Source organism: Eulemur rufifrons, chromosome 8, assembly GCF_041146395.1.
Source record: "Eulemur rufifrons isolate Redbay chromosome 8, OSU_ERuf_1, whole genome shotgun sequence".
Taxonomy (NCBI): Eukaryota; Metazoa; Chordata; class Mammalia; order Primates; family Lemuridae; genus Eulemur; species Eulemur rufifrons.
In genome coordinates this window covers 123520807-123533090 of record NC_090990.1, presented here as the reverse complement: position 1 = coordinate 123533090, position 12284 = coordinate 123520807, and the positions used below count along the sequence as shown (strand labels likewise).

Sequence of the window (12284 nt, the reverse complement as noted above, 5' to 3'; positions counted from 1 at the left end):
CTGGGTGGGGATGGTGGCTTATTTGTCTTTGGATGCTCAGGGCCATTTTAGTGTCTGTCATAAAGCAGGGACTGGATTCCTAGTGGCTAGAGGGATCCACATTGTTGACACCATGGGTATACGTGTGGCACCCCAGAAAAAAACACAGGCTTCTGAGTCGGTTGAACTAAGATTTGAACCTTGAAGCCATTACCTACGGCCTGTGTGATCTTGGATGTGTTGCTTTAATATTTTCTAAGCTTTAGTGTTTTTTTTTCCCTATGTAAAACAGAGATCACAAAACCTATACTTCATTTATCAATAGATCAAAGGGAGAAACCCCCCCAACCCCTCCCCCAAACCCCTATAGTTCACAGGCGTGGAGGGAGGATTAACAAAAAACTGGTGTATAAGGTACCTACACTTAGTAGGTGCCCTGTGACCGGCAGCCACTAATATTGTATTACTATGAATCTTCCCTGTTCTCCCAGACCTCCACGTGGGGCTCTGTTTATTTATCCCGGCTAATGATCGTCAGCAAGGAGGCCTCCCAGCCCCCTCTCAGGTGTAATTACTCCAGTGAAGTCGCCTCGGGAGCGGCGCTGCCATCTGCTTCGAGGCTCCGGGCTGGGCCTCCCGCCTGCTTGGAGCCTGGGAGCAGATGTGGGAGGCCGAGCAGGCAAGGCCTCCATTGCTGTGCTCTGAGCAGCTGCATTTCCAGAATCTCCACTCACGGCTCCAGCCAGAAAACCAGAGCAGCTGTGTATTTCCTGGGGCTTGCCAGGGCTTCGTACTGGCGCGTGGGAAGCCCTGGTTTTGGTTCTTCCTCCCCTCCCCACCAACTTTTTTTTTTTTTTAATGACTAGAATTTTCTGTCAATGGTGGTGCTATAGGCAAGGGGATGGCTGTGTGAACTTGGGTAGGATGAAGACACTCGGGGCAGGTGATAGAGAGGATGGGGTGGAGTTGGCCTCAGCGAAATGGTCTTTTGACCTAACATCTTCTGTCTGCAGGAGTTGCACGGTGTAGAGAGAGCAGCAAACAGGGAGTCAGGAGGTCAGGGATTGGGAACCAGCATTCTTGTTAAAACGTCTGGGACTGTGGGCAAGTCACTCCCTATCCCTGGGGCTCAGTATCATTATATAAGTGATGAGGGGTTGACCTTAATGATTTCCAAGGTCTTTTCTGTTTTAAAGAGCCGTGATTCTTTCTATATTTCTGGGTCTCTCCCCACATTATCCCACCAATGAGATAGTGCCTATGATCCTGCACCCCATTTCTTAGATTGGACCTGGTTACGGAATCTCCTATACCTGGGATCCGACACCCCATCCCTGGATTGGAACCTGGTTCCTGAATCTCCTATACCTGGGATCCCATGCCCCAGTCCCTGGGCTGCCCCGGGTTATGGAATCTTCTATGAAATATTAGATGGTAGAGGCTTAAGTTATCACGTAAACTTATTTTCATTTTTCCTAGGAGACTTTTTTGGATAGGGGTGGTATTTTCAAACATAAAAGATAAAGTTTCTAATGTGGGAACTTCAGACAGTGCACAGAGTGGGAGGAGACTGTGCGTGTGTGTGGGAGAGAGAGCCAGAGCTGGAGGGGTGTGGGGAAAAGAGGGGAGGCTCGCCAGCCGTCCCTCACGTCTCCCCATGCCCACTGCGCTCAGGCATGTGTGTCCTCACTGAAGCTGTGTTGTAGCAACAATGGCTGTCACGTATTGAGCGCCTGTTGTGTACCAGGCATGGCCCAGGCTAGTCTTGAATCCTCCCAGGAGCCCTGCAAGGTGGGAATTACAGAACTTATCACTTACAGCTTCAGATATTCTCACGCAACCTGGAGGTTCATGCTGTGCCGCCATCTACAGTGTTGTGTAATGCCCGTGAGTCTGGGTGCGGAAGGAACGCACGTGGCCGGTGAGGGAGGCTTGCTGACTGCCCAGCGCCTGCACCTCGACTCCTCAGAAGTCACAACTCTTGAAAGGATAACAGCTTAGTGCTTCAGTGAAAATGGCCTCTGAAAGAAAGCTAACAACTAGCATTGAGGACGGAGCTGAAAAGAAAATACTGGGGGTTAAGAGAATGGGCAGAAATTTCAGATAAAAACTGGAGGCAGTGGCTCAGGTTCACACTGTGACTGAGAGAGTGCACCGTATTTTTGATTTAGAAATAAGACAAAATGATTCACGAAAACTGCTTTAGGGAATGTTCTAGCCTGTGCAAATGATTGTCTTCAACTGCAATGTGTAAGGCACTCAGTGTGGGTTACATGGAGTGTGGAGCACAAAGACCAGGGAGACCCAAAGCCTTGTTCTCAAGGAGTTCATAGTCTAGCAGAGACAGACAAATAAATGGTGAAATAGCCCAGAAATTTCTGTATGATATAATGCCCATGGATGATGCTAAAGGACTGTTGGAATTCACAGAAGGATGCATTTCTAATTCAGGTCATTCAGGAAGGCCTCGTGAAGGAGAGAGGTCCTAAACTGGATTTTATAAGGTCGGTAGGATTTAGGAGGGAGGAGGGCATTTTGGGCATGAGAAAAGGCCTGCTTTTCATTTATTTACTTATTTTTCTTTTAGTGCCATCATAGGGTATGGGAAGGCCTACTTGATAGGTGGTGCTGGATATGATTGGAACATGGTAAATAGACCAGTCTGGCTGGAGAGTGGGATTCATGTATTAGGAAAGAAAAGCCTGGAAGAGTAGGTGCCTTGACTTATGGGAAGGTTGGGAGCTCCAGCCTAAGGAGTTTGGACGGGCTGCCTTAGACTCTAAGAACAAACAAGTCTAAAACCTCAGAGGCTTAAATCAACAAAGCTTCATCTTTATTCCTGCTGCAAGCCATCCCCGGTCAGCAGGAAGCCTCCTCCCTGTCCTCGCTCCACACCCACGCCGATGGGACTCCCACTTTCTGAAACTTTGCTGTGCTTGGAGGCAGGAGGCGTGGAAATCTCACATCAGTACGTAAAGGCTTCTACTCAAGCGTAACTTGTCACTGCCACTCACACTTTATCGGTCAAGGTTAGTCATATGGTCATAAGAAGTGGAGCGAATGACGGTCCAACCATGAGCCTGGAAAGAGGAGGACTGGAATGTCCGGGAAGAGAACGAGTGGTTGCTGCAATTAGGGCGGACATGGGTGGGCTTGTCAGCTTTTGTACAGGACGGTGACATGACCCTCTCAGCTTCCTGCTTCTTTGTGAATCATTGCCCAAATCTCACCGAAGTGGCTCCATGTTGGCCTCCCAGGGAGCTAGTCTTATTCCCATAGCACTCTAATGGCTCTGCTTGGCCAGAGAGAAGCTTTGTCTTGGGCAAGGGCAGGCATAATGCAATCTGGGGTGGGGGTGGGAGTGGGGGTGGGGGAGGCACGAGAGGATGGATCAGTGGGGGAGGGGGGCAGGGTAGGGAAGGGGCAGAGGGAAGGCAGGGTTGAGGAGTGCCCGGCTCGCTCCCGACGGGTGTGTTAACAGTCTCCAGACCTGAGATCCTGGACCAAGTCTGCTGAAAAAAAAAAAAACCCCAAAGACGTTAAACTTGTGTGGAGGAGAAGAAAAGGTGACATTGTTTTGTAGATTTGTGAGTAGAAGCCACACACCCTAGGAGCAAGGGACTCAGCTCTAGTCTTACCTTTGCTTCTTACTAACCATGTAGTCTTGGGCAAATCGTTTCTCATCACTGGCAACCTGTTTGGAAAGTATTATTAGTAGGGCCTGTAGTGTCCTATTTAAAATTTCATAAATTATATATATATATACATGCACATACATACATGCATACATACATCTCTGGAATCAGTTTATTGGTTAAAAGTTAACCTTCAAATTTGGGTTAAGGCTCAATTTACCCACCTGTAAGGTGGGAATAAAAATAGTACCTATTTCATAGAGTTGGTGGGACATTTAAATGAGGTAATACATAGAAAGTGCTTACATAGTACCTGTTCTATAGTGAATGCTTAAATATAGTAGCTGTTATTGCTGTTATTGTGCCTATTAGTGATTGTCCACCTATATATACCCATTTGAGCATGTGACTGGTAGGAAAGTGTGCATTGAATTATTACTGAATATCTGCAGTGTGCTCAGCACCCTGGTGGCTGTGGGGGAGGCAATATATGAGTTACCCTGCTCTTGTTGGGCAGACGAGATGAAAAACCCGAAACACTTAAATAGATTAAGAGGCAGTGTATACTCAATGGCCAGGATCAGAAAGCTCAGAGAAGTCTTGGAGAATTTGGAAAGGGCTTCAGGGGAGGAATGAGACTTGAAGGACAAACAGACTTTAGTGGAACGTGCGGAGCAGACATTTTGGGCAAGTGGAACAGCGATGAGGTGAACAGGGTCAACGTGGCACGTGAAACACAGTCCTTTGCACGCTGTGTGTATGTGAAGGATCTTCCTTCATTCCTGGTGACGGATGATGCGTGTTAGTCAAGCCTGCTAACTACTGGCTTGCTCCTAACCTTGCTGGAGCTGGGAGTTGTGTCTGTGAACATATTTGTGTTCTTGTGTGTTGCTGTTTCACAACCTGTCAAACATAAGGATGACTCCCTTCCCAGGGATGAGTCTTTTTTTTTAAATTCTCTTAATTGCAATAAGATAGACTTTTCAGGAAGCCAAGAAATTGTTAGAAGGTTCTCACTGCTCCTTTATTCCTCTTCTAACTCAGTATTGAGCAATAGTCAGATATTATCTGTGCTTCCCCCAGGCTTCCGTTAAAGGTGGAATTTTCCCAAGTGTCTGAACAGTCTGGGGCTCTGGAAGGCGGATCCAGACAGGGTTGCTCACGGCGCACAGTCAGGCTTTGTGGACCCCGTTGGCACCGCGAGCGGTGACAGGGATGGTAAGAGTGGGAAGGGGTGTCTCGAACCCTCTCATTATCTTCCCTGGGGCAGACACCATGGGCCTGTCACGACATGGTTATAATTGTCCTGCCTCAGTTGGGCTGCTGAGAGCAGCATGAAGATCAAGCCAGCTTGACTGCTAAGTAGAGCGGCTTGGAAGAGATTCTGTCATTGTTACATTTTCTTCCTTTTCAGAAGCTTCTCTTCAGGGAAAGAGCTCCTGATGCCAGTTTAATTTACTTAAGAACAATAGACAGTTATGACCATCTTCAATCCCATCTGCTTCCTATGAGAAAGGGAAAAAAAAAATCATTTTTTGATAACGTCAGAGGCTCTGGGGATTTTCTTCAAGGCTCCGCCACCTTCGAGTGCCAGCCCGTCTGAGCAGGAGGCGAGGGTGATCAGTGCCAGGTGTCAGGCTGTGCACGGGGCTGTGGGCTCAGGGCTGACTGGTGGCTGGATCTCGAGAGGGTGTTTTTTTTTGTTTTTTAGACAGAGTCTTGCTTTGTCGCCTAGGCTAGAGTGCTGTGGCTTCAGCCTAACTCACAGCAACCTCAAACTCCTGGGCTCAAGCAATCCTCCTGCCTCAGCCTCCCGAGTAGCTGGGACTATGGGCACATGCCACCATGCCTGGCTAATTTTTTCTATTTTTAGTTGCCTGGCTAATTTTTTCTCTTTTTCGTAGAGACGGGGTCTTGCTCTTGCTCAGGCTGGTCTCGAACTCCTGGGCTCAAGGGATCCTCCCACCTCGGCCTCCCAGAGTGCTGGGATTACAGGCGTGAGCCACCGCGCCCGGCCTCTTCAGAGGGTCTTGGCTATGTCCTTGAAGCCTGTGTGGAGGAGGTAGGGAGGCTGGGAATGGGTCGGGGGTGGAGGCGTGTCTGGCAGTGACTGACTGACTCAACCATGGTCTCAGTAGTACAACCTCTACTTTGGAGTTTTAGAATTCTCTGATAATTATTGGGCATTGAATACACTAATATGTTGATTCATTCAATTTTCAGGCAGTATTTTTTCAGAGTGTAATATGTGCTGGGCACTGTGTTAGGCGTTGGATCTAACTGTGAATGAGGCTGGCCTGGTTCCTGCCCCTCATGGAGCCTACATTTTAATAGGGGCGGCAGATAACAAATGAGCAAATGGAAAAATAAACAACACACTTAAAGATTGTTATAACTACCACAAAGGAAAGAAGTGGAGTGCTGTGTTGTAGGGGTAATAGAATACTATTTTATGCCTTTCCCACGCAACTCCTTATAGCTCCTTTTCCCCTCACCCCTAGGTGAGCATTGTACCTCGTATGACAATGAGAAATTAGAAGCGGTTGCATTTGGACTCCTTCATCTTCCTGACATTAAATCTGAAAACATAAATACATTTTCTTCCCCCTGTTAAAAATAGGGGCTGCATTTCTTTTTCCATTAAAAGCCAATCTTTTCTTTATCTTCTGGATCTCAGACCTTATCATTGTGTCAAAGATCGCATGTCTTTGATGCTGTGTTCTCTCTCCAGCGTCATCGTCCCTATGTGATACAGGAGCACTCCGACTTCTCCAGATCTAAAAACACCGCTCTGTTGACCTCCCTTCTCTATCCAGGAACTGTTTCATTTCTGTGCCCCATTTCGTGCCCAACCCTCATGGGCACATCTCACATGCCTTCCCCAGGTCCTTCTCTCCCACTCAATTCAACACTCACCACTCACCCAAATTAACTTCTGTCAAGGTTGCACTGGCCCCATCATACCTGACCCTGCAGGGCACTGAAGTCATTTGTGCAACCGTCCCCTCTTGCATGGGGTGCTACCACCCTCCCCTCCTTCCTCTAACCTTGCTTGTTCTCTGCACGTCCGCTGATGGCTCTTCCTGGTCTCTAAGCCCGTGTGTCTTAGGACTTGCCTGAGACCCCTTCCAGCCTTTCTCTAAATTATTTTCCTAAGGAATTTTATCCAATTCCATGAATTTTATTTTTTATTTTATTTTTATTTATTTATTTTTTTTTTTTTTGAGACAGAGTCTCACTCTGTTGCCTGGGCTAGAGTGAGTGCCGTGGCGTCAGCCTAGCTCACAGCAACCTCAAACTCCTGGGCTCAAGCGATCCTCCTGTCTCAGCCTCCCGAGTAGCTGGGACTACAGGCATGCGCCACCATGCCCGGCTAATTTTTTCTATATATATTTTTAGCTGTCCATATAATTTCTTTCTATTTTTAGTAGAGATGGGGTCTCGCTCTTGCTCAGGGTGGTCTCGAACTCCTGAGCTCAAACAATCCGCCCACCTCGGCCTCCCAGAGTGCTAGGATTACAGGCGTGAGCCACCGCGCCCGGCCCAATTCCATGAATTTTTAAAAGGCATGTCTCTGCTGATGCCCCCCAGATTGATCTCTTCAACTCAGAACTGTATTTACAACGATAGAATTGCCTGTCACTTACCTTCTTGGCAGACTCACAGGCTTCTCAAACTTAGTATGTCCAAATGGGACTCCTGGCTTCTCTCTCACCCACCCTACCGATCCAGGCTTTTCCACCTGGGGTAGGACCACCATCCACACGGGTATGCAATCCAAAACCCGGAGGTTATCCTTGGTTCTTCCCACTCTTTCTCTATCCAAAATATGTCTTGAAACTGTCTGCTTCTTTCCATTGCACTGCCACCTGTTAGCCTGGGGGACCATCATTTCTCCACTGGACTCTTGCAACAGCCTCGTCATGGGTCTCCAAATTTCCAGTGTTGCTACACTTCAACTATTGAAAAAATTATTATTTTTATTTTCTATTTTTAGTAGAGACGGGGGTCTTGCTCCTGCTCAGGCTGGTCTTGAACTCCTGAGCTCAAGCGATTCTCCTGCCTTGGCCTCCCAGAGTGCTAGGATCACAGGCGTGAGCCACCATGCCCGGCCCAACCATTGGAAAACTTAAATGGTATCTTGACATCCATTTCCAAATATTCTAAGGGTCACTCTATTTCCAATTTATGTACTACTTATGTGCTATTGTTAATGTTTTTAGTTTCGACATTTTAATCCCAGAAATAAAACACTATTATTATATTATTTAGGCAGTGTCTGTTTGAATTTATTTACAAGTTTCCCATTTTCTTTGCTCTCTATTCTTTTTTTGTATTTCAGATCATCCTTCTGTATCTTTCCTCCTTTTTAGGAAAGTATTTCCTATAGGTAAGTTTCTTGATACTAAGCTCCCTCAGTTTTTATGTGTAAATGTTATGATTTTACCCTCTTTCTTATAAGATCATTTTGAAGGTACAGACTTTTTAAAAATTTCAATATATTTAGGGGGTACAAGTGCAGTTTTGATACACGGTTATATTGTAATGGGAGTGAGGTCTGGGCTAGCTACATAATTTTAATTTTCAGTTATTTTCTCTCAATAAATTTAAGTTGTAACTCCACTGTTTTCTATTAATAGTTTCTGTGGTTGCCACGGAAAAGGCAGCTGTCATTCTAATAGCCAATCTTTTGTAAGTAATTTGTCATTGCTATCAGGCTGGTTTCAAGATCTTTTCTTTGTCATTTGTGTTAAGCAGCTCACTATTATACTAGGTGTGGATTTATTTTTATTTATCATATCTGGGATTTTTTGTTTGTTTGTTTGTTTGTTTATTTTAGAGACGGGGTCTCACTTTGTCACCCAGGAGTGTGGTGGTGCAATCGTAGCTCATTGCAGCCTTGAACTCCTGGGCTCAAACGATCCTCTCGCCTCAGCCACCTGAGTACGTGGGACTGCAGGTGCATGCCACTATACTTGGCTAAATTTTTATTTTTTTGTAGGGATCGTATCTCACTATGTGGCCCAGGCTGGTCTCAAACTCCTGCCCTAAAGCAATCTTCCTGCCTCAGCTTCCCAAAGTGCTGGGATTACAGGCATGAGCCATCTTGCCTGTCCTGTCTGGGATGTTTTGGTATGGATTTTGGGATACACACTTTCTATTAGCTCTGTGAAATCTGTGGAATCACTATCGTCTTAGATACTGCCTCTTCCTCATTCTTTTTGCTTTCTCCTCCTGGGATTCCAAGTACATATATGTTAGACTATCTCATTCTATTTGCAATTGCTCTCAACTTCTATTTTATATTTGCTTCTTCTTCATTTTGCTGTGCTATAGTCTGACAAATCTTTGGATGTATCTTCCACCTCACTAATTCTCTCCTAAATTGAATCTAAAACTGCTGTTTAATCAGTCCAAGTTTTTTATTTTCTATTTTTCATTAATTGCTCCATTTCCCCCCAAACTGCTTCTTCTTTCCTAATAGTTTTTTATTGAATGCTTATCTTTGTAATCACATCTTTTATTTCTTTAAACATAGGTGTTAAAAATATCCTGCAAATATTCTCAGAAGGGATCCTTATGTTCAAAATCTACTGCTTTATGTTTCAGCTGATTTTTACTCATAGTGACTTCTTGTGTATTTACTACTTTTTTATTGTGGTAAAATATTAATATATATAACATAAAATAAAATTTACCATTTAAACCATTTGTACAATTCAGTGGCGTTAAGTACATTCACTTTGTTGTGCAACCATTACTGCTATCCACCTCCAGAACTTTTTCATCATCCCAAACTGAAACTCGTACCCATGAAACAACTCCCCATTTGCTCCCACCCCTGGCCTCTGGTAACCACCATTCCACTTTCTGTCTCTATAAATTTGACTATTACAGGTAACTCATATAAGTGGAATCGTAAAATATTTGTCCTTTTATGTCTGGCTTATTTCACTTAACATATTTTCAAAGTTCATCTATTTTGTAGCATGTGTCAGAATTTCCTTCCTTCTTAAAGCTAATAATATTAGATTATGTGTATATACTGCATTTTGTTCATCCCCTCATTCATTGATAGACATCTGAGTTGTTTCCACCTTTTGGCTATTGTGAAGAATGCTACTATGGAGATTGGCATACAAATATCTTTCTGAGTCCCTGCTTTCAATTCTTTTTGGTATATACCTAGAAGTGGAATTGCTGGTCATATGGTAATTCTATGTTTAATTTTTTCAGTAATAATGCCTTTTAAATTGTGAACTCCTCTTTAAAAAATTTTTTTGATTGAGGTAAAATATACATCTATAATTTACCACTTTTACAATTTTTAAATTTACAGACTAGTAGTAAAAAATACATTTATATTTGTTTTTCCCCCTCCTTCTCCTCCGTCCCTTCCCCAGCCTCTGGTAACAACCAATCTAGTCTCTACTTTCATGAGATCCACTTTTTAACGCTCCTGCATATGAGTGAGAACATGCATATTTGTCTTTCTGTGCTTTGCTTATTTCACTTAATATAATTGCCTCCAGGTCCATCCATGTTGTTGCAGATGACAGGACTTCATTCTTTTTATGGCACAATAATATTCCATTGGGTATATATGCTACATTTTCTTTATCCATTCATCTACTGATGGGCACTTAGGTTTATTCCATGTTTTGGCTATTGTGAATAGTGCTGTAATAAACATAGGAGTGCAGCTATCTCTTTGATATATTTATTTCCTTTCTTTTGGATATATACCCAGTAATGGAATTGCTGAATCATGTAGAAGTCCTACTTTTAGTTTTTTTTTTCCCTTGAGATAAGATCTCGCTCTGTTAACCTGTGCTAGAGTGCAGTGGCATCATCATAGCTCACTGTGACTTCAAACTCCTGGGTTGAAGAGATCCTCCCCCCTCTGCCTCTCAAATAGCTGGGACTACAGGTGTATGCCACCATGCCTGGCTAATTTTTCTATTTTTTTTTTTTTTTGTAGAGATGGGGTCTTGCTATGTTGCTCAGGCTGGTCTTAAACTCCTGGCGTCAACCAATCCTCCCACCTCAGTGTCCTAAAGTGCTAGGATTATAGGTGTGAACCACTGTACACAGACTATTTTCAGTTTTTTGCAGAACATCCAAACTGTTTTCCATAGTGGATATACTAATTTACATTCCTACCAATAGTGTATGAGGGTTCCCATTTCTCCACATCCTTGCCAGCATATACTATTGCCTATCTTTTTTTTTTTTTTGAAACAGAGTCTCACTCTGTTGCCCAGGCTAGAGTGCCGTGGCATCAGCCTTGCTCACAGCAACCTCAAACTCCTGGGCTCAAGTAATCCTTCTGCCTCAGCCTCCCAAGTAGCTGGGACTACAGGAGTGTGTCACCACACCCAGCTAATTTTTTCTATTTTTAGTTGTTTGGCTAATTTATTTCTATTTTTAGTAGAGGCAGGGTCTCACTCTTGCTCAGGCTGGTCTCAAACTCCAGACCTCCAGTGATCCTCCCGCCTCAGCCTCCCAGAGTGCCAGGATTTCAGGCGTGAGCCACCATGGCCGGCTTCCTATCTTTTTGATACAAGCCATTTTAACTAGAGTGAGATGACAACACATTGTGGTTTTTAGTTGCGTTTCTCTGATAATTAGTGATGTTGAGCATTTTTTCATATATTTCTTGGCCATTTGAGGGTCTTCTTTTGAAAAATGTCTGTTCAGATCTTTTGCCCACTTTTTAATCAGATTCTTTTTTTTGCTGTTGAGTTGAGTTCTTTATATATTCTGGTTATTAATCCCTTGTCAGATGGATAGTTTGCAAATATTTTCTTCCATTCTGTCTATTCACTTTGTTGATTTTTCCCTTTGCTGTGCAGAAGATTTTTAGCTTGATGTAATTGCATTTGTCTATTTTTGCTTTGGTTGCCTGTGCTTTTGAGGTCTTACACATGAAATCTTTGCTTAGACCAATGTCCTGGAATATTTCCTCAATGTTTTCTTCTAGTAGTTTCATACCTTCACGTTTTAGATTCAAATCTTTAATCCAGTTTTATTTGATTTTTGTTTATGGTGAGAGATGAGGGCCTAATTTTATCTTTCTGCATACAGTTATCTGGCTTTCCCTACATCATTATTGAAAAGACTATCTTTTCAGCATTTTAAATTTTGGGGACCTTGTTGAAGATGAGTTGGTCATAAATGTATGTTTATGTCTGGGTTCTCTATTCTGTTCCATTGGTCCATGTGTCTGTTTTTATACCAGTATTGGTTTATGCCAGTTTTGGTTACTATAGCTTTTTAATAAATTTTGGAGTCAGGTAATGTGATGCCTCCAGCTTTGTTATTTTTGCTTAGAAAAATATGGAAAGCTTCCTGAATTTGTGTGTCATCCTTGAGCTGAGGCCATGCTAATCTCTGCATCATTCCAATGTTAGTCTATGTGCTGCCGAAGCAAGCATTGAACTCACCTTTTGATCTTAGTTTGTGAGTCTTGCAGACCTAACATGGGGAAGGTCCCTTCAGAGAGGATTTGGTTTGTTTTGTTTCAGCCAGTGGGCAAGAGTGTCCCTGAGGCAGGACCACTTCCACCCTCCTAAAGGGTTGGGCTCAGAGCAAGAGTCACAGGCTCAGCTTTTTCACTTAGATATTCTTTCAGATTTCAAAATCTCCTCAATAGCCTTGATATAAGTT

General features: G+C 43.7%; 1 non-coding gene across 1 annotated transcript; it reads right to left on the bottom strand.

The window, feature by feature from the left end:
- Positions 1–11948: 11948 nt before the first annotated feature.
- LOC138391084 (U6 spliceosomal RNA) lies at positions 11949–12052 on the bottom strand. The gene has a single exon (XR_011234721.1). It is a non-coding gene; the product is annotated as a U6 spliceosomal RNA (small nuclear RNA).
- Positions 12053–12284: the final 232 nt, after the last annotated feature.